Raw genomic sequence first — 20,517 nt, forward strand, 5'->3', positions numbered from 1 at the left:
TTCTGAGGAGAAGCGTTTGAGTTTTCCTTTGCAAGCCCTCACGGTCAACCAATAAAATCACCACTTTGCTTTGTGTTCAAGAGGTAAATGTATTCACTACACACTACCTTGCCCTGATACGTAAAACAACATTTGCCCAGATTTGGAGACATTGAACATCAGTTCTGGAATTAACATATCGCTACATCAATGCACAGTGGCTCATTGGGCATATCCAGTCTCTAATATTGCTCTATCTGGGCTTTGTAAGTTCTTCCTGCTCCAAGCACTGCAGTTTCCTGCTACATGCCAGGTACGTGAGCCAGTAGGTTGACTGGCCACTGTAATTTACCCCCAGTGTTGGCAAGTAGTACCCGAATCATTGTGGAGTTAATGGACATTTGACAAAGGATAGATGAGGGGAAATATTTGGGGTAATGGGACTGCTCTAAGGACCAGCGGACATTGAGTGGCCAATTGCCAACCTCTCTCTCTCTCTCTCTCTCTCTCTCTCTCTCATGAGAAAGTATGAAACAAAGCATCAGATAGCTCTGCACTTCCACCATTAACAAATTAGCCCTTTGTCACTCGGAGTGATCACCACCTGTCCGTTGTGATGCCAACGTAATGTCCACATAATACACAGCACTGGGCAAACCACTTCCTGCTGCAAATGATCTCATTCATGAGGTGACTTCAGTTGATCCAGTATTAATAACACTTGGTAAACATTTCTCCAAACAAAAGACAGAGTAAGCCTCATTAACTTCACAGATGGTGTAAAGTTCTGTAAAACCATGCACCCAGCTGTTCTTCCTGCCCTGGATAACAGGCCTGAAAGCATTGGTCAAGTGATTACAGGCCCTGAAACCTTGGTCAAATGATTACAGGCCCTGAAGCCTTGGTCAGGTGATTGCAGGCCCTGAAGCCTTGGTCAAGTGATTACAGGCCCTGAAGCCTTGGTCAGGTGATTACAGGCCCTGAAGCCTTGGTCAAGTGGCCTGAAAAAACATGCTGAACAACAATGAGATTTATGATGTGTATTTCTCTCAAATAAAAGGCACAAAATATTTCACTTCTGTCCGATCTTTCTTCGTCCCCTCCTCCATTTTGTTTCTCCGCCTTAAACCCCATTCCTGGGAATGGTTATTTCCAACTTTTCCACAATGCAACAAAAAGTTATCAACCTGAAACATCCACACTGTTTCTCTCTCCACAGATGCTACCCAATCAGATGAGCATTTGCAGCACTTGCCATTTTTATTCTACATTTCTATCATGTTCAGTACATTCCCCTCAAAATAAAATTCTGTTTTCTTCCTGTCTGGAAAGCCACTGGAAACCGTGAATGCTGAAGAGACGATAAAGTGGAAAATAGAAATGATGGATTAGTTTGCAACTGAGCTCCAGTTTACCACCCAATGAACACAGGGAGGATCAGCATAGGAAAGAAGTTACACATTGAAGGTCTCTGGAAAGAATGATGAAAGAGCAAGTCTTTGTGTTTACTGTGGCTTCAATACTAAGGCTTGCATTCCATTATAGCAATTGTGTGCAGCAATAATTGATTTCATTAGAAATGGCAGCTATCCAACTAATGGAGCAGCCTCAACACCATCTCTGCAAATGGTCTGGATTATAGAGGATGGCACGATGGCAGAGTTGCTGCCTTACAGCGCCAGAGACATGGGTTCAATTATGAGCACATGTGGGTTTTCTCCAGGTGCTCCGGTTTCCTCTACATTCCAAAGTAGTACAGGTTTGTCAGTTAATTGGCTTCTGTAAATCGTCCTAGCGTGTAGAATTGTTTCTTGTTTTAAAGATGCAATCTAAACAAATATAAAAGTCGGTTTCATCCATCTGCTTCCAAGGACTGCGTGCGTTTTTCAGAAAAGGCAAAGTGGGAATGTTACTTTGTCCGGCCGATTTCAAAATTAAACAGGTTGTTAGTAAAGAAACGGCAGGAATTAGGAGAATGGCAGTTTGTGTTTCCCCAGCTTGCTACTGTACATGCCTCCTGATCCTACACTCTGCCACCTTACATCACTAAATGTTGCGTGCAGTGTCTTCCAATGTATAATCACCCCCAGTCTGCCAGTAATTTGGCAATAAACAACAATTACCCAGGCCCACGCAAACATCATCCTTGTCGTCAGACGGATGCATATTTACTCGGATTATAAACATATTTTGGCGTCAGTAATAAATCACCCCAGCTCACACCGATCATACTGAGCTACTTCCAGTGTCCAGTCCACTGCACTTCAGCCTTGAGCCAGGGACACACTGAAGCAATTAACAAATAATTAAGTTGCTCTACACTCCTCACTCTGCCAAGATGGAGCTCTTGTTAAACGAGTCTGTGGCATTCACACACGTCTGCGAACTATGGTGCTTACTATAAACTGCTCACCATTGAGCAGAGACTTTCTATGCTCATATAAGGGTTGCCAACATTGGGTGAGAGTTGGGAGTGAGGAATTGTGAGAGACCAAGCCCAATGGAGTATAGTGACCGAGGTGGTGAGGGGAGGGTGTGGGAGGGGGGTGTCCCCCCTCCAAATGGTATGGCACTTTTGCATTTTCCAGCTTGAAATTGTGCAATCCTGTGCATACTGTAGCGAGTCTTTTAACTTACACTTGAATGCAATGTTTATGCTTTAAATTGGATTAGCTATAAGGTTAGGCTAAATTACATTCCACAGTAGAGCCAGGCTCTGATCAACAGTTGCAGCACATGAATGATCTTAATGTATTCATATATGGAAATCAGATTATAATCAAACACTTGGCCCATGTTGACCAACCTGGGTCTCGCTGCACACCTGGTACTACTCCTGACCCTGACACCAGTTGCATACCTTCTCTCATTCCTGACCCCGAGTCCAGCCTTACACCTGGCCCCTATTCTACCTTGATCATAGCTGCTTACCTGCTTAGGTTCCCAGTGCTGAACACTCCCATTGTCCCAGCTTTGACTGCATACCTAGTACTATTCCAGACCTTGACTCTGGATGCACACTTGGCCTTGCTCCTAGCCCCTCTGCACTGACAATATAGCTGGCCCACACATAAAGCCCAATATCTGACCCCCTGGATTTAACCTATTACGCTCAAGTCCACAGGTGCTTAACTAATGCAGTAATCTTTTATGGGGCACTTCACAGACCAAATTTTGCATAACAAAATTTACTACATCCATTGGCTTCCTTGTTATCTAACATGCTAATTACTTTGTCAAAGAAGTCATCAATTGGTTGAACACAATTTCTCATCCATAAAATTATACTCACTCAGCTGCAAAAGTATTCTGTTACCATTTCCTTCATTTTCACAACAAACTGTCCTGAAATCATTTTCACCCACAATATTTTCAGTATATTGCTGTCTTCCTCTCAGCTGGGACTTTTCCGAAATGCACAGTCCAATAACTACATATTTAAGCAATATTATTCTATTAAATGTGATCTTGAGTACATAATATTTTGCTGGAGCCCAGGGTACAATAATGTGGGGGTCTTACTGCAATCGATCACTGCACCAGTGGGGCTCGGGTAAAGCACTGACAGTTGTGGTCCCCCCCTTTTTAAAGAAAGTTAATGCTTCATTAAAGCATTGCAGAGGAGGTTCACTTGGATGATCCTGGGTATGGAGGGATTGTCCCATGAGGAAATATTAAACAGTTTAGATCTTACTCAAAGCAGCCTAAAGAGTGAGAGAGAGGCCAATGAATAAAATAAACATTGAAATGAATAAGTTGCTTAGGTTAAACAGCATAAATATTTCCTCTCTCGGGCGTGCCTTTGACCAGAGGCCATTTTCTCAGAATAAGGAGGCATCCACTAAAGATTGGGAGAAAAAATACCTTTCCTCTGTGTTGAGTATGTGTGGGAACTCGTGCCGCTGTGGGAACCGAGTCCTTGTGTGATTTAAGACTGAGACAGGAAGACCTATTCAGGACACATTGCTGGAGGAGCTCAGCAGGCCAGGCAGCATCTGTGGATGTAATGGACAGGCAACGTTCTGGGTTGGGACCCAACGTCTGACTGATTGGTCTGAAATAAGGGTTCTAACCACAAATGTTGCCTGTCCATTTCCTCCACAGAGTTCCTCCAGCAATGTGTTCTGATCAATATTGCAACACCTGCAGTCTCTTGTCACTGCAACCTTCTGATCTGTCAGGGTCATGAAGAAGGAAGGGGACAACGCAAGACAATGGGTCTGTGGAACGTCAAATCCACACAGATCCTAACAAATGGTACATCAGGCTCAAAGGGCTGAATGGCCCCCCTTCTGCTACCAAAACTTGCCAAAACTGGAGAAGCAGCAGCAAATTTGATGCATGCATAATATTGTGTAAAGCAAAGAGACTTTTAAGAAGCTTGCAAGTGGAACAAGCGGTAGGAAGTAAACCTCACGCAGTGCAAACCAACATATTCACCCGAGTCATCAAGCTGAAATTTTGATTGGTTCTCTCTCTCTCTGCAGACACTGACTGACTTGCTGAGTGCCTCCAGCTATTCCTGTTCTTCATTCAGATTGCCAACATCTGCAGGTTGCTGAAGGGAGAATCTGTTACATGGACCAGTGCAGTCAGTACGGAACAAGCAGAGTTGCCCTCAATAGGTTTCAGTTCACAGGGCTAGAGTTATGGACACATCAATGCAGGATGTCTGTCTGCTTATAGACACAAATGCTGGAGTAACTCAGCGGGACAGGCAGCATCTCTGGAGGGAAGGAATGGGGTGACGTTTCGGGTCGAGACCCTTCTTCAGACTGATCAAGACTCTCTGCCTTGTCGGCACCTAACCAGGGGCTCCACCAAAGGACAATCGTGTCGTTTCCAAATTAAACCACAAACAGTGGATTCCATTCACATGAACTATTTCATGAAACTGGGTTATTTTCATCTCACCTCCCCTCGAAAATAGCCACAATAAAATCACACCCACCCCAATCCCAGAACAGCTCGCTTGTTGGGTATGACTATAAACAGAGACAAGGATGAAACTAGATTAAACATCGAGACTGCTGCTATTTTTCAAGTTAATTCCCCGCACCACCAAATTGTCCGACTCATCTCTCGATGACGTTGAGAAAACGTCACCTTCAAGTAACACCAACAGTGAACCAGTTAAGGAGAAAATGAAACCAAAAGAGTTAAGAACAATTGTTGCATTTACTAATGTGAATGTAAAGAGCAGTGATTTAGGGAAGCTAGAATGATTTTGGTGCTTCTAACCGCTTACGCTGAAGTAGAATAATGCTCTGCCGATTCTAAATTCTCTTCCTCATTCGATGTGACAACTACAGATTGCGATGAAGACTGTTGTCAGTTCTCCCTGCGTCTCTCTGCCGATCTCTCCCCCTTGCAGCAAGACCACCAACCAGGGAGAGGAGGGAAACAGCAGGGATAGTTTCCTGGATGCAGATCACAACTAAAAAAAAAAACACATCTACACCAGCCCGAGGCATCTCTACCACAATCTATTTTATGCTCAACTAGTTTTAACTGAAGTTATTGCCAGTCATTAAAACACTCGCTAGCCTGTGGAAGCTAGCCAATTAAACCTTTAGATGGAGCCTTCTCCTCGCCCTATGTATCTGCCCCACAATGTCTATCCCTGACCCCAGACTTCACCACAGCCACAGTTTTGTTGCATTTCCCCCAACATAAGGAAGAAACATTCTGCTTCAACACAACAAACTTTGGTCTGAACGTCATGCTGGCTGAATTATATTGAGTATAAATACTGTTCCCTGCATGAGCAACCTCGCTGGTATGTTGAAGTGAGTCAAATATTTATATCTAATGGAGTATGAGATACTTTCACTGATTCTTCGGTTTCTCCCAATTTGATGGAATACTTCTCTGCAACTCGATGATAATTAAGTGACTTCCCGTCTCTCTAACTCTCCTGTGTTTCTCTACCATGTTCTGAGCGCTCGGATCAGCATCTCGCCCACAATGCACACGTCAAAGACACTAGTAAATGGGACCGTTACATTACAGGCCTACAATCCCGCAAGTCTAAAAGGTACATTTAGTTGCTAAAATCTCTGAAATTAAAAAGCTGGAGGTGAAAGAGACTAGACAAAATGCTGGAGTAATTCAGCGGGACGGGCAACATCTCAGGAGAAAAGGAATAGGTGACATCTTGGGTCAAGACCCTTCTTCAAAATTAGTGTCAGGGAAGAGGGAAACATAGAAAAATAGGTGTGGGAGTTGGCCATTCGGCCCTTCGAGCCTGCACCGCCATTCAATATGATCATGGCTGATCATCCAAATTCAGTACCCTGTTCCTGCTTTTTCCCCCATATCCCTTGATTCCGTCAAAAAACAGGAGATATAGACAGTGATGCAGAGAGATGGATAATTATTCAAAAACACAACATTTTCCATTGATGTCCCTTCAGGGGAGAGGGGAGAGGGGAGAGGGGAGAGGGGTGAGGGGTGAGGGGTGAGGGGAGAGGGGAGAGGGGAGAGGGGAGAGGGGAGAGGGGTGAGGGGTGAGTACTGTATGTGAATCCAGCCCAGCAACACTATGGTTGAACGACTCACCCGTCTGATAAAGACCAGGCCAAGACAATGAATTGGCAGTGAGTCACATCTTACAGTTTATCGTTGTGGCCACAAGCAGTGGTAGAAAAAGCAATTAAATAGTTTTAATTAGCATCAAGTATAGCATCAAATAAAGCTTCAGCATCCAGTGGAAACATTGAATAATTAAGTTCCGTGTTACTAAGTGGAATGTATCCAAGGGGGCATTTATTAAAAAATGATGACATAGGCAGAGGGCATCACTTGAACATCCCAGTCCCATTGGCCATGTACATCTGTCTTCTGTGAGCTAGCTGGGCCATTCCAATGGGTTAAGCACTTTCACAGGAGGCAGAGGTCAAAGGAACTATACAAGTCTCCTTCTCTGAAGAACATCAGGTTGAAGCAGAGGTAGAGTTGCTGCCTTACAGCGAGAGAGAGCCGGGTTCCATCCTGACTACGGGTGCTGTCTATACGCAGCGTGTACGTTCTCCTTGTGACCTGCGTGGGTTTTCTCTGGGCGCTCTGGTTTCCTTCCACACACCAAAGACTTAATTGGCTTCTGTAAATTGTGAATTGTCCCTAGTGTGTAGGATAGTGCTTGTGTACTCGGAGGGCTGAAGGCCACGTATCCACACTGTATCTCTACTCTGGTTGTCAGCATGTTAAGAAACCTCTGAGCTCAGATAGCAATTTAAAATACCAAACTCAGGACTAAGCCTCAGATATCCTTCATGTCTGCGGAGTGCGGTCGGCTGTCAAGATGCAACAAGCATCAGCGTTTTCTCCCTCTCATCACAGAGGGGAAGCGATCAAGAACTAGGCAGGAAGAGGGAAAGGACTGGAAGTCCCCTCAAGCATCTCTCTCTCTCTTTCACCACAGAGAGAGGGTTAGAACACAAAGAGCAGCAGAATTAAATGCTGCTTTATACTGCAATCGCATTGGAGGCAAATCTGGCCGGCATCCAGCAGCAAGCTGTAAGGGTTTGACTAACTAAATACACAATGTGAAGACTAAATAAGAGGCAGGTTACTGCAACAGGGCAATAAAGATACATATTACATCAGTTAAATTATTTACAAAAGCCGTTGAAGTTGGCTTGGAACCCACAAAACAGGTTGTCACTGTTTTAAACAAGGGAGAAGGAAGAACTAAAGTCCTAAACCAAATGATAACACGGTGAATATCCAGCATGTTGGTGAGGAGAGAAACATAGTTCACGACTCGGGTCAAAGATCCTTCCTCGGTGTAAGGACCTGCTCTGGTCTGACACAGGGTTTCAACCTGAAATATTCACTCAGTAGACAGAGACAAAAAGCTGGAGCAACTCAGCCGGCAGGCAGGCAGCATCTCTGGTGGAAAGGAATGGGTGACCCTTCTTCAGACATTAACTCCGTTTGTCTTTCCACAGATGCTGCCTGACCTGCTGGATATTTACAGCACAAATTCCAGCATCTACAGTTTCATTAACAACCAGCAACTTTCATGTAACGGAGCCGAGACTAGCAGTTTCTTTCTGTTATAAAACTGCTGACTCTGAAGGTTTTTTGAACAGATAATCAGAGGCTTTTAAAGAGCATTTGGAGATGACATGGTCCATTGTGGCTCTGCAGCTTTTATAGACCTATTCTCTTTGGCTATGCACTCTTTCCAAATAGGAACAAAAATAACTTCTATTTATACATTTCGCCAATTCCCCATTGAAATTCCTGACAGCATGGAAATTGGCCCTTCAGCCCATCTAGTCCCTGCTAATTGTCTGTTTCCCTCTGAATCCTACTGTGCTATTAACTACAACATTTGAGATACATTTGAACAGGTAAATGGATAGGACAGGTTTGGAGGGATATGGGCCAAATGCAGGCAGATGGGACTAGTGTAGAAGGGGCATCTTGGTCAGCATGGGCAAGTTGGGCCGAAGGGCTTGTTTCCATGCTTTGACTCAATGGATCTGTCCAAATGTGTTTAAAAGATTAAAGTGTGTTTTTTATTCCCTTTCCATTAAGCTCCCACTCAAAATACAATTTCCACATCTAACTATCTCACTTTAGAAATCTATGCCAGTCTAAGATTTAATTAGACTTGTACCTCCTGCAGGGTGCTTCATGAACATTTCCTTTCCCATCTCCATTCATTCCTTCGTTTCTCTCAATACTTCTCAGTTTCATTAAATACAACCTCTTCATTCAGCGAGCCCACTCCATTCAAAATCGCGGTGTATTTGCTTCTCCAACCCATCACTGCTCGTCTTACTGCCAGGTTCATGTGAGATGCTGGGCTGGGAAAGGGTTGGATGCAGCGAAGTGTCACCGATCGGTGGCATCGAACGTCTGGATCATTGTTGCAACGTTCTGGAACCCGATGTGGCTTCATGCACTTGTGCACCACACAATGAGAAGCAACAGTCTCCTTCTCACCTCTGACCAAGTGTCTGGAGACCAGTTACTGAACTGAGCTGTGGATGTTTCATAGCCTATATATTCACCTTCACTCTTGTGTTGCCCCAGTCACTACCTAACATGCAAATGTCCTGAAATAACTCCACAGGTCAGGCAGCATCTGTGGAGGGAAATGGATAAATGACATTTCAGGTCAGGACTCTTCTTTAGACTCCCAACCCAAAACAGATGTTGCCAAATCCATTCCTTCCACAGATGGTTCCAGCATCTGCAGTCTCTTGTGCCTCGATCCAATCATCACCTTGGATATTGATTTACAGCCCATCCCATCATCTAGATGGTGTCCACTCCCATCTCAACTTTGTTTCTTAGAGGAGGAGAATGTTAGACGATATCAAAAATCTGAGGTCTATGCCTCAGGAGCATGCACAAGCCCTCCGAGATTCTCAGAGATGGTCACGCAAGAAAGGCGTGATGATGCAGAAGGCCATGGATTAGCATTACCAATACACACTGTTCTAGTCACACCCAATATTAATGGAAACCCTCTGGTACACTGACTGCTCCCGTTTATTGCCCACCCATCCCATCTTGCACTAAATACAATTCCTGCCAAAGGTGATGCAGTCATTCCACCAGGAAGTCAACGGGTTTGTAGAACATCCCATCCTCATAATGGGCAAAACAACTTGCGCAAAGTATGAACAACACTGCAACCCATACTGATCTGCTTGTGGGAGAGGGTGGTGTTTGTAGCGTGCATCACCAGGGGTAGTTCAGCCTCACCACTGATGGAGGACCAGGTCTTGGCTAAACCATCAGTAATGCTGCAACCCATCTGCAATCACCAGCCTTAAACTCAGCAGATTCAGGCTAATTGGTTTTGAAAGGAGACCCAATGCTGGAATAAAAGGCAGTGCAAGTTGTAAATGAAGTGTTTGCAGAGACCCATTGCAGATGGTTTTCAACTATCTTCACAGAACAGTTTAACAATTACTTCTCACATTAATGATAGGTAATACTTTCACTGGAGAATGTTATCTGATGTACTTCCTCTCTGTAACAACCAGCATGCGTGTTGACACAGAAACCAAAAGCACTTTTTCAATGTAGCCCTGCATATATGGAATACAAGAACATACAAACGTACTGTACAGGAACAGGCCCTTTGGCCCACAAACTCACTGCTCAACACGAGGCCAAGTCTGCACACAATCTATGTCTCTCCATTATCTGTGTCCATCTAAAAGCCGTTTAAACTTCACCTTCATCTCTGCCTCCACCACCCCTGGCAGCGCGTTCCAAGCACCCACCACAATCTGCCCCACACATATCTACCCTTTAAAAAATGTCCCTCACCTTATAGCTCTGCCCTCAAGTCTTTGTCATTGTCATTGTCACCCTGGTAGACAGATACTGATTGTCCACCCTATCTACGCCTGCTAGACTTCAGCCTCCCACGCTCCAAAGAAAAGAATCCAACTTTGTCCAACACTCCTTGCCTGTAATAGCCTGTAATCCAGGCAGCATTCTGGTGAACCTCTTCTGCACCCTCTCCAAAGCCTCCATGTCCTTCCTGTTATGTGCGACCAGAACTGTAAGCAAGACTCCAAATGTGCCTTAATCAAAGTCTTACATAAAACATATAATGTAAACATACTTGGTGTGATGTCTATCCACGATGATGCTGACTGTCGCACAGAGTTACTCCAGCACTTTGTATTTTATGCAAGATTCCAGCATCTGCAGTTCCTGGTGTCACCACAATTACCTTCTTTACGAAGGCTGAGACATGGGGAAACGTTGACAAAGAACGTATTCTTATTACAACTCCTTACATGGTCATGTCCGAGAGGGAACATGGACAATGTATAAGTGTTGCCACTGGGAAACCTAGCTACGAGGACAGATTGGCCGGGCTGGTTATCCTCAGGTCAGAATGGCCAGAGGTGGAATTTATCTGAATTGTATACATTTGAGGGGTGTAGATTGAGTGGTTGTAGCGCAGGCTAGGACAATGAGAGGGGCATGAGGTGAAGCCGTTGTCACCTGGAGTGCCGCGGTCAGCTAGAACTTGCTGCTCGATGATGGGTGGAAGAAAACATCCTAGATATATAGTCCAAAGATAAGCATCTGGGATGTTGTAACCTTCAGGCTGGAAGCCAAGAGCCACGCTGTGGGGTTGGCAGCAGAGCAGTGAGCAACTGCGGAGGGGAAAGATTCATAGTTCAAGTCTGGGACTCTTCATCGCAATCAGGAGAGAGAGAAAATGAGTGGAGAAAAGGTGGAGATGGGCAGAACAATGGAACAACCTATGATGGGGTGAGACTAAATAAAGCCGTTATGTAGCAGTAGAAACACACGTGGCTGTTGAAGCAAACTTTGAGCTACATCTTACAGAAGACTAGAAGGGAAGAACTGTAGGAGAAGGCAAAAGGGTCAGACAGAAATCATGTCCGAGAGGAGAGAACATGTTCACCGTTGACACAAAATGCTGCCGTAACTCAGCGGGCCAGGCAGTATCTATGGAGAGTAGGTTCTATCCACAGATGTTGCCTGACCTGCTGAGTTATTCCAGCATTTTGTGTCTGTCTTCAGTGTAGTTCCTCCCCATCACCACATGTTGAAGGTGTGACAATCCTGCCCGTGACTTCAACAGCAAATGAAAATTCAAAGAAGAAAACTACAGTGGGACTAGGGTGAACCCCTCCTAGATCATGGGCGGCAAGTGGAGCAGTTACTGCCCCACAGCGCCAGACACCTGGGTTTGATCCTGACTACGGGAGCTGTCTGTGTGGAGTTTGTACGTTCTCTCCGTGACCGTGTGGGGTTTCGCTGTGTGCTCCAGTTTCCACCCACACTCTGAAGACAAGCAGGTTTGTAGGTGAACCCAGTGTGTATGGGTGATCGATGGCCAGCATGGACCCGGTGGGCTGAAGGGTCAGTTTCCACTTTGCATCTCCAAACTAAGCATCTATCCTGTGCCCCTTTTAAGGTTAATTCCTCCCTCCTGAGGTGATGCTGGAACTGTTATTGAATTCATTAAACTCATCCATCCAGCGCTGCCCAACTTCTATAAACATACCGGCACTGCCAACAACTCAATGAGCAAAAAAGAATGATGTACTTAATACTAAAAAAATAAAATGCTGATGCTCGCTTCCTATAGTGCTGCCAACACAGCATCCACTCAGCCTCCAATAATGTACAGTGCCCAGAGACCAGAATGCCAAATCACCCCATTGTTGCACTGAGACCTCCAGACAACACCACCCTCACTGCTCACCACAGCCACAACACAACAGAGTCTCACAGGCTCAGGGGTGGAGGGGGGAGAGATTGGCCATTCAGGCAATGTCACAATGCAGAAGGGCCATGGAATTTATTATTCGGTTCCCCCCCACCTTGTGGAGCGGTGGAGCTGATTCAGGGGAAGGTTCGGTACAACGTGTTCTCTGCTACAGCTGTCACCAGAGCCATGCAATGCTGGCGGAACATTCAGATCTACTGCTGGCCCATGACATCATTCCAGGGACATGGCTGAATCCCGGCCAACTCCAGCATTCCACCTCCTCCCCCCCACTCACTCCCAGAACACTCGCCTCCTCTCTTGTTTAAAACAATAACGAAGTACAGAGCCTGTGTTTACAATATTTATGAAGGGCAAGTTTAAGGAAAGAATGAAGTGGATTACAAGCTTGCAACCAATTTAACTCTTGGGAGAGAAAGGGACTTGTTTACTTTCACCCACACATTCACAGAAACTTGTGCCAGGCTTTGGAGGGGTGAGCTTGATACGGACTGGTCCCATCCCACTCTGCCCCATCCTGGGGAAAGGAAGAAGAGATGTGTAGTGGGGCGGTGTGGGATTGGGGCACGGGGCTGTGGTGTGGGGCGGTGGTGTGGGATTGGGGCACGGGGGGGGGGGGGGGTTTGTGGGGCAGTAGCTGGTCGGTGCACAGCAAGATCCCAATAACAATCACAACATTTGTTCTTTGGCAAAGCCGGTCATGGGTTATGGGGAGAAGGCAGGAGGTAGATCAGGCATGACTGAATAGCAGAGTAGTCCTGATGGGCCGAATGGCCTAATTCTCCTACAACGTTTATCAAACTGCATGCCAGAGATAATGCTCCTGTTCTTTAAAAGCTGTTGAGGATCCAACTGAGGAAAGCCTCAATTTTAACCGCCGTGCCAAAGATGGTATCTCGTACAAGGCTTTAGTGCCGCACCCCTTCAGTGCCGCACTTGTGCCGGTAAATTCCACTTGGTGAACTAACCTCTATCATTGATCGTGAGCCTGGCTCAATGAGGTGAATGCCACCAAGAGAAATAAAAAGGGAATCCAAAATAACTTGCCCACTTGCACCAAACGTGAGCAGTAGCTCAGTAAACAGCACTGGCAAGGTGATATAGAGAAGATGTGTAGGACCAGGATCACATCTTTAAGTTGCCCAGGACGTGCTTGGTGACCTAGAGCCATGCATTGGAGGGGAAACCGACAGTGAATAAGAGAATATTTTCATAGAATAGAGAAATGGCTCAAGGGAGTTGCAAATCAAATGGAACACATTGCATTAGGTTTGAGGTTGGCTTGTGAGGATTGCATAGTCCCCACTGTAGGGGCAGAGTAGGTCTTGTCCATGGATGAACAAGTTGGAGTAAGCCAGCTGTGGGATGTCCCAACACACAACAGATGAGACACATGAAAGGTTCAGTCAAAATCCACTGGATCTCACCAATGTCCTTCAATGCCAACGTGTCAAAGGTGATCATCTTCAATGGGTTGGAACATGTCTTGGAAATGCAAGTAGGCTTATACCTGTAAAGTATTTGTTAAGGAGCCTAAACTATAAAATTCCCAGAACTTTGAACAGAGCAGATTGCAAGAAGTTGGTCTCACAGGCTGGAAGGATACAGAACCGCGAGGACAGTATTATGGGACAATAATTAGCCAGAGGACTTTGAAAGCCCCCGTCCAGCAGATAACACACTTTCATTCCTTCAATATATCCATAACTGGGATACAGAGACTTGCAAATTTGAAAAGCATCAGGAGATATGGGAATAGGGTGGGAAGATTGATATGGTCGAAATTCAACTAAGTGTTGAAACAGGCTTAATAGGATCTTGATGCACCAGCTAAATAAAAGAAATGTTCTCAGGTAACATGTAACTCCAGAAGTGAGGGCAATGAGAGTTGTTCAACTAAGAACGCATCAGGCAAGATATTTTCCAAGGACGGACCAAGTATAAGGACATCTGCAATTTCTGTTCTATGATTCAGCAATGTGCCGGTGACAATCCAACATACTGCATCAAGCGTTAGGTCATCTAGTTCCACTGTGGGCTTGCAGACAGCACTAGCAGCTAGTACATTTTGTACTTTTTGTAAAGGATGACAATTATAGATAGATCCTTAAGGGAAATAAACCGCATACAAACAAAATAAAAATATCCACTGCTGGAATCATTTAATACACAACACTCCAAAAGGCAGGAGCGGTGGAAATGGAATTGGTCGCTAGGATGTGCTGGCAACAAGCGGAATGCTTTATTCTACAGATGTTAAGCTCAGTGATGTGTTCGCCATTTGGGGGAGGAATCGCATGAGCTCTTTAGAGTCTGCAAGATCTGTAAACAACAGAGTGAGTTATTGTTCTCCTCCTGTGGATCCAAGTCTTTTATCCACAATATGGTTCAGTCAGTAACCACACCTGCAAGTTTGCATGACACCACTACAGTTATAATCCTAGTGCACGTAAACCACTGGATGATTGACTCAGTAAATGCTCTTAGAGGTTCCAATAACATAAAGATGAAATAATCTACCCACTGGAGCAGAGACAAGTAGAATTGATGATCTAAGAAGATATCATGCAAGGTGTTTTTTAGGGTAACAGAGTCTCTTGTGAAGCATGTGCCAAGTAAGCCAGTGACAACCTGGTATCATTTACGTGGACTCCCATGGACACCAATTGACATTAGGATTTGAAGACGTGCCGACTATCACATGAACAACTCTTCAATAGCCTCCAATCCGACCCATTAGAGATGAATCTGGTCCTCATGATCAGTGATGTTTGGAGCCAGGCAGAGACCAAGCAGTGCTGCCACGACTCGGTAAACTTCTCCTTCCTTTCTAGATCAGCAGAGGCCAACGTGACAAAGCTCGGTCATTGGGGCAAAACTAACAATGGCTACTACGTCCTACAAAGCTTGCACGTCACGATGCACAGGCCTGGTCTTCATGCTCCCACTGCAACTCACTACAGGTAGACAAACCTGCTCCCCCGACTCCTCTGCTCTTTGCCAGCTACAGTGTTCCATACATCACCGATCAACTCCACTATGGCTCGTCACCACCTCTCTGCCTTCCCAATGCTCCATACAACTAAAGTGTCATCTGTCCAAACATCTCCTTGTACGGCTCAGGGGTAAATGTCTGTTGAAACACTTGTCACATGCTTTGGAATGTTGCAAAGTACTGCAAGAGTTGGAATTTAAAAATAGAGAATTGCTACAATGGGAGCGGATGTTATTGTGGTCACACTTGGCATAACTTCACAGAATTGATTCCCTTGTTTAAAACAGGATGGCAGCAATGGAGCCAGCCAAACAAGGATACTCACTGGGATGAGAGGGTCATCCTATCACGAGTGGCTAGTTAGAACTGGATTCATCGGTGCTGAAGAATGAGCAGTAACTTTACTCAAACATGGATCCTAAACGGGCAATGTTTAGATGTTTGAGATCCTCAATCAGAGAGTCTCCAATTGGGAGCATAGTTATAGAGATGAGGTCATATCAAACCAAGCTGTGTAGGAAAGAACTGCAGGTCCTAGTTCAATCAAAGGTAGACACAAACTGCTGGTGTAACTCAGCGGGACAGGCAGCATCTCTGGAGGTAAGGAATGGGTGACATTTTGGGTCGAGACCTTTCTTCAAATTTCATGCCAATGATGACATTCTGGTTTTGAATTTTGTAATTGAGGCCCTACAGTAAAATGTTGCAACATGTTTATTTCAAGAGGAATATTACAGGTGGAAGCAACTCATCTGGGGGTCTACAGAGAGGAGAACAGTGAGAGTAGGAATGGAGCGAGGTGGAGGATAAATGAGTGGATGAGGGACTGGTGCAGTGGGTATGGATTCAAGTTTCTGGATCATTGGGACCTCTTTTGGGGAAGGTGCGACCTGTACAGAAAGGACGGGTTGCACTTGAACTCGAGGGGGACCAATATCCTGGCAGGGAGATTTGCAAAGGCTACTGGGGAGACTTTAAACTAGTATGGTTGGGGGGAGGGACTCAAATTGGGAAAGCTAGCAGTCGGTGTGTGAGGCAGGAGGCAGAGAATGGTAGCACTCTGACCCAAAATGTAGGGGAGAGAGAAGAAAAAGACAATAAACAGAGAATAAGAGAGGGTGGGTTTCTTAAATGTGTATATTTTAATGCTAGGAGCATTGTAAGAAAGGTGGATGAACTTAGAGCCTGGATTGACACCTGGAAGTATGATGTTGTGGCGATCAGTGAAACATGGTTGCAGGAGGGCTGTGATTGGAAACTAAATATTCCAGGATTTCGTTGCTTCAGGTGTGATAGAATTGGAGGGGCAAGAGGTGGAGGTGTTGCATTTCTTATCAGGGAAGATATTACAGCAGTGCTTTGGCAGGATAGATTAGAGGGCTCGTCTACGGAGGCTATTTGGGTGGAACTGAGAAGTGGGAAAGGGGTAGCAACACTTATAGGGGTGTATTATAGACCGCCAAATGGGGAGCGAGAATTGGAAGAGCAAATATGTAAGGAGATTGCAGATATTAGTAGTAAGCACAAGGTAGTGATTGTGGGAGATTTCAATTTTCCACACATAGACTGGGAAACACATTCTGTAAATGGGCTGGATGGGTTGGAGTTTGTAAAATGTGTGCAGGATAGTTTTTTGCAGCAATACATAGAAGTACCTACTAGAGAAGGGGCGGTGCTGGACCTCCTGTTAGGAAATGAGACGGGTCAGGTGGCAGAGGTATGCGTTGGGGAACAGTTCGGGACCAGTGATCACAATACCATTAGTTTCAATATAATTATGGAGAGGGTCAGAACTGGACCTAGGGTTGAGATTTTTGATTGGAGAAAGGCTAACTTTGAGGAGATGCGAAAGGATTTAAAAGGAGTAAATTGGGACATTTTGTTTTATGGGAAAGATGTGGAAGAGAAATGGAGTACATTTAAAGGTGACATTTTAAGAGTACAGAATCTTTATGTCCCTGTTCGGTTGAAAGGAAATAGTAAAAATCAGAAAGAGCCATGGTTTTCAAGGGAAATTGGACACTTGGTTCGGAAAAAGAGGGAGATCTACAATAATTATAGGCAGCATGGAGTAAATGAGGTGCTTGAGGAGTATAAAGAATGTAAAAAGAATCTTAAGAAAGAAATTAGAAAAGCTAAAAGAAGATATGAGGTTGCTTTGGCAAGTAAGGTGAAAGTAAACCCAAAGGGTTTCTACAGCTATATTAATAGCAAAAGGATAACGAGGGATAAAATTGGTCCATTAGAGAGTCAGAGTGGACAGCTATCTGCAGAGCCAAAAGAGATGGGGGAGATATTGAACAATTTCTTTTCTTCGGTATTCACCAAGGAGAAGGATATTGAATTATGTGTGATAAGGGAAACAAGTAGAGTAGCTATGGAAACTATGAGATTCAAAGAAGAGGAAGTACTGACACTTTTGAGAAATATAAAAGTGGATAAGTCTCCAGGTCCGGACAGGATATTCCCTAGGACATTGAGGGAAGTTAGTGTAGAAATAGCAGGGGCTATGACAGAAATATTTCAAATGTCATTAGAAACGGGAATAGTGCCGGAGGATTGGGCGTACTGCGCATATTGTTCCATTGTTTAAAAAGGGGTCTAAGAGTAAACCTAGCAATTATAGACCTGTTAGATTGACGTCAGTGGTGGGCAAATTAATGGAAAGGATACTTAGAGATAATATATATAAGCATCTGGATAAACAGGGTCTGATTAGGAACAGTCAACATGGATTTGTGCCTGGAAGGTCATGTTTGACTAATCTTCTTGAATTTTTTGAAGAGGTTACTCGGGAAATTGATGAGGGTAAAGCAGTGGATGTTGTATATATGGACTTCAGTAAGGCCTTTGACAAGGTTCCTCATGGAAGGTTGGTTAAGAAGGTTCAATGGTTGGGTATTAATGGTGGAGTAGCAAGATGGATTCAACAGTGGCTGAATGGGAGATGCCAGAGAGTAATGGTGGATGGTTGTTTGTCAGGTTGGAGGCCAGTGACTAATGGGGTGCCACAGGGATCTGTGTTGGGTCCACTGTTGTTTGTCATGTACATCAATGATCTGGATGATGGTGTGGTAAATTGGATTAGTAAGTATGCAGATGATACTAAGATAGGTGGGGTTGTGGATAATGAAGTAGATTTTCAAAGTCTACAGAGAGATTTATGCCAGTTGGAAGAGTGGACTGAAAGATGGCAGATGGAGTTTAATGCTGATAAGTGTGAGGTGCTACATCTTGGCAGGACAAATCAAAATAGGACGTACATGGTCAATGGTAGGGAATTGAAGAATGCAGGTGAACAGAGGGATCTGGGAATAACTGTGCACAGTTCCCTGAAAGTGGAATCTCATGTAGATAGGGTGGTAAAGAAAGCTTTTGGTGTGCTGGCCTTTATAAATCAGAGTATCGAGTATAGAAGTTGGGATGTAATGTTAAAATTGTACAAGGCATTGGTGAGGCCAATTCTGGAGTATGGGGTACAATTTTGGTTGCCTAATTATAGGAAGGATGTCAACAAAATAGAGAGAGTACAGAGGAGATTTACTAGAATGTTGCCTGGGTTTTAGCAACTAAGTTACAGAGAGAGGTTGAACAAGTTAGGGCTTTATTCTTTGGAGCGCAGAAGGTTAAGGGGGGACTTGATAGAGGTCTTTAAAATGATGAGAGGGATAGACAGAGTTGATGTGAATAAGCTTTTCCCACTGAGAGTAGGGAAGATTCAAACAAGGGGACATGACTTGAGAATTAAGGGACAGAAGTTTAGGGGTAACATGAGGGGGAACTTCTTTACTCAGAGAGTGGTGGCTATGTGGAATGAGCTTCCAGTGAAGGTGGTGGAGGCAGGTTCGTTTTTATCATTTAAAAATAAATTGGATAGTTATATGGACAGGAAAGGAATGGAGGGTTATGGTCTGAGCGCAGGTATATGGGACTAGGGGAGAATACGTGTTCGGCACGGACTAGAAGGGTCGAGATGGCCTGTTTCCGTGCTGTAATTGTTATATGGTTAATAGCAGCGGTCGATAAGGTGGCTAGGGTGCACAGAAGCTTCATGCTACAAAAGCCATGTTAACTTGCAAGCGAGATCCACCCTCACAACTCCAAATACTCCGGATGAAGAACGACTTCCAGCATCATCAGCATTTAAAACAATGACGTCACTGGTTATTGTTAAATGGACAGAGGGAGGGGGGAGGGTGGGGGGAGGGAGGGGAAGGAAGGCAGGGGGACGGGGAGAACAGAGGGAGGGAGGGTACTGTCTCAGTATACTACTATTCCTAAATACTTGTACACAAGTATCTTTATGTAGAGCAAGAATGTTACTGAACTGTATGTACAAAAGCAGGAATTCCATTGAACTTCAGGTGCATGTGACAATAAACTACCATTGACTCATTGAAAACTCATTAAAATTGAATGTTTAAACAGTTAATGTTGCAACAAGATAAGAGAATATCAGGCAGGCTAATTTAACAGCACCTGACTGACTTCCATCAAGGAGGCCATGAGAGATTATTTCCTTATATATAATGGTTATATGCTAGAAACCTAACTGTGTGCATATTTCCTGTCATATTTATTACACAGGCATGTGTATGTTAATGGAAGCTGCCTGTGTCAAGGTGCAGTGTTAGTATTACATGTCCACACCAATCGAGACAGCACTGGTAGGGATGTATAATCAGTAGGTAGGCACAAAAAGCTGGAGTAACTCAGCGGGACAGGCAGCATCTGCAGAGAACGTTTCGGGTCGAGACCCTTCTTCAGACTGGTACCAGAGATGCTGCCTGTCCCACTGAGTTACTCCAGCATTTTGTGTCTATCTTTGGTTTAAAGCAGCATCTGCAGTTCCTTCTTACACATGTATAATCAGTACACAGTTCACGGAAAACTCATGATGGCCACAGTATTACACAAGGCCAGAATGTACAAACCATCCCTTTATCCTTCATTCTCCACCCTTTAAGGCCTCCAGGACAATCGGCCCATCAGGCCGGTTCTGTCCCTAAGCCCCCTCCCACTGTTTTATTTCAATCCATTAACTCGCTCATTCCATTCCTTCCACAGTCAACACAGGGAGAAAAATACTGTGGTGTCTGTTGTCATCACAGTATCTAGACCTGGTATCAAACTCCACGAGATCTCAACCAGTATTACTGTTTAAAAGACTTTCATTAACTGGAAAGTGCGTTTCAGTGTCAGAGAAATAAATTATTATTTTTTTTAACTGAAATATAATTGAGCAAAATATATATTTAAAAATCAGAACTCCTTTGTTTACAGAACAGGAAAC

At 44.4% G+C, this 20,517-nt stretch overlaps 1 protein-coding gene across 4 annotated transcripts in view; it reads right to left on the minus strand.

Moving 5' to 3' along the window:
• The window catches only part of zbtb16 (zinc finger and BTB domain containing 16), a 144,513-nt gene that overhangs the window by 57,362 nt on the left and 66,634 nt on the right, over nucleotides 1–20,517 (minus strand). The gene's annotated exons all lie outside the window — the stretch shown is intronic.

Source organism: Amblyraja radiata, chromosome 33, assembly GCF_010909765.2.
Source record: "Amblyraja radiata isolate CabotCenter1 chromosome 33, sAmbRad1.1.pri, whole genome shotgun sequence".
Classification (NCBI taxonomy): Eukaryota; Metazoa; Chordata; class Chondrichthyes; order Rajiformes; family Rajidae; genus Amblyraja; species Amblyraja radiata.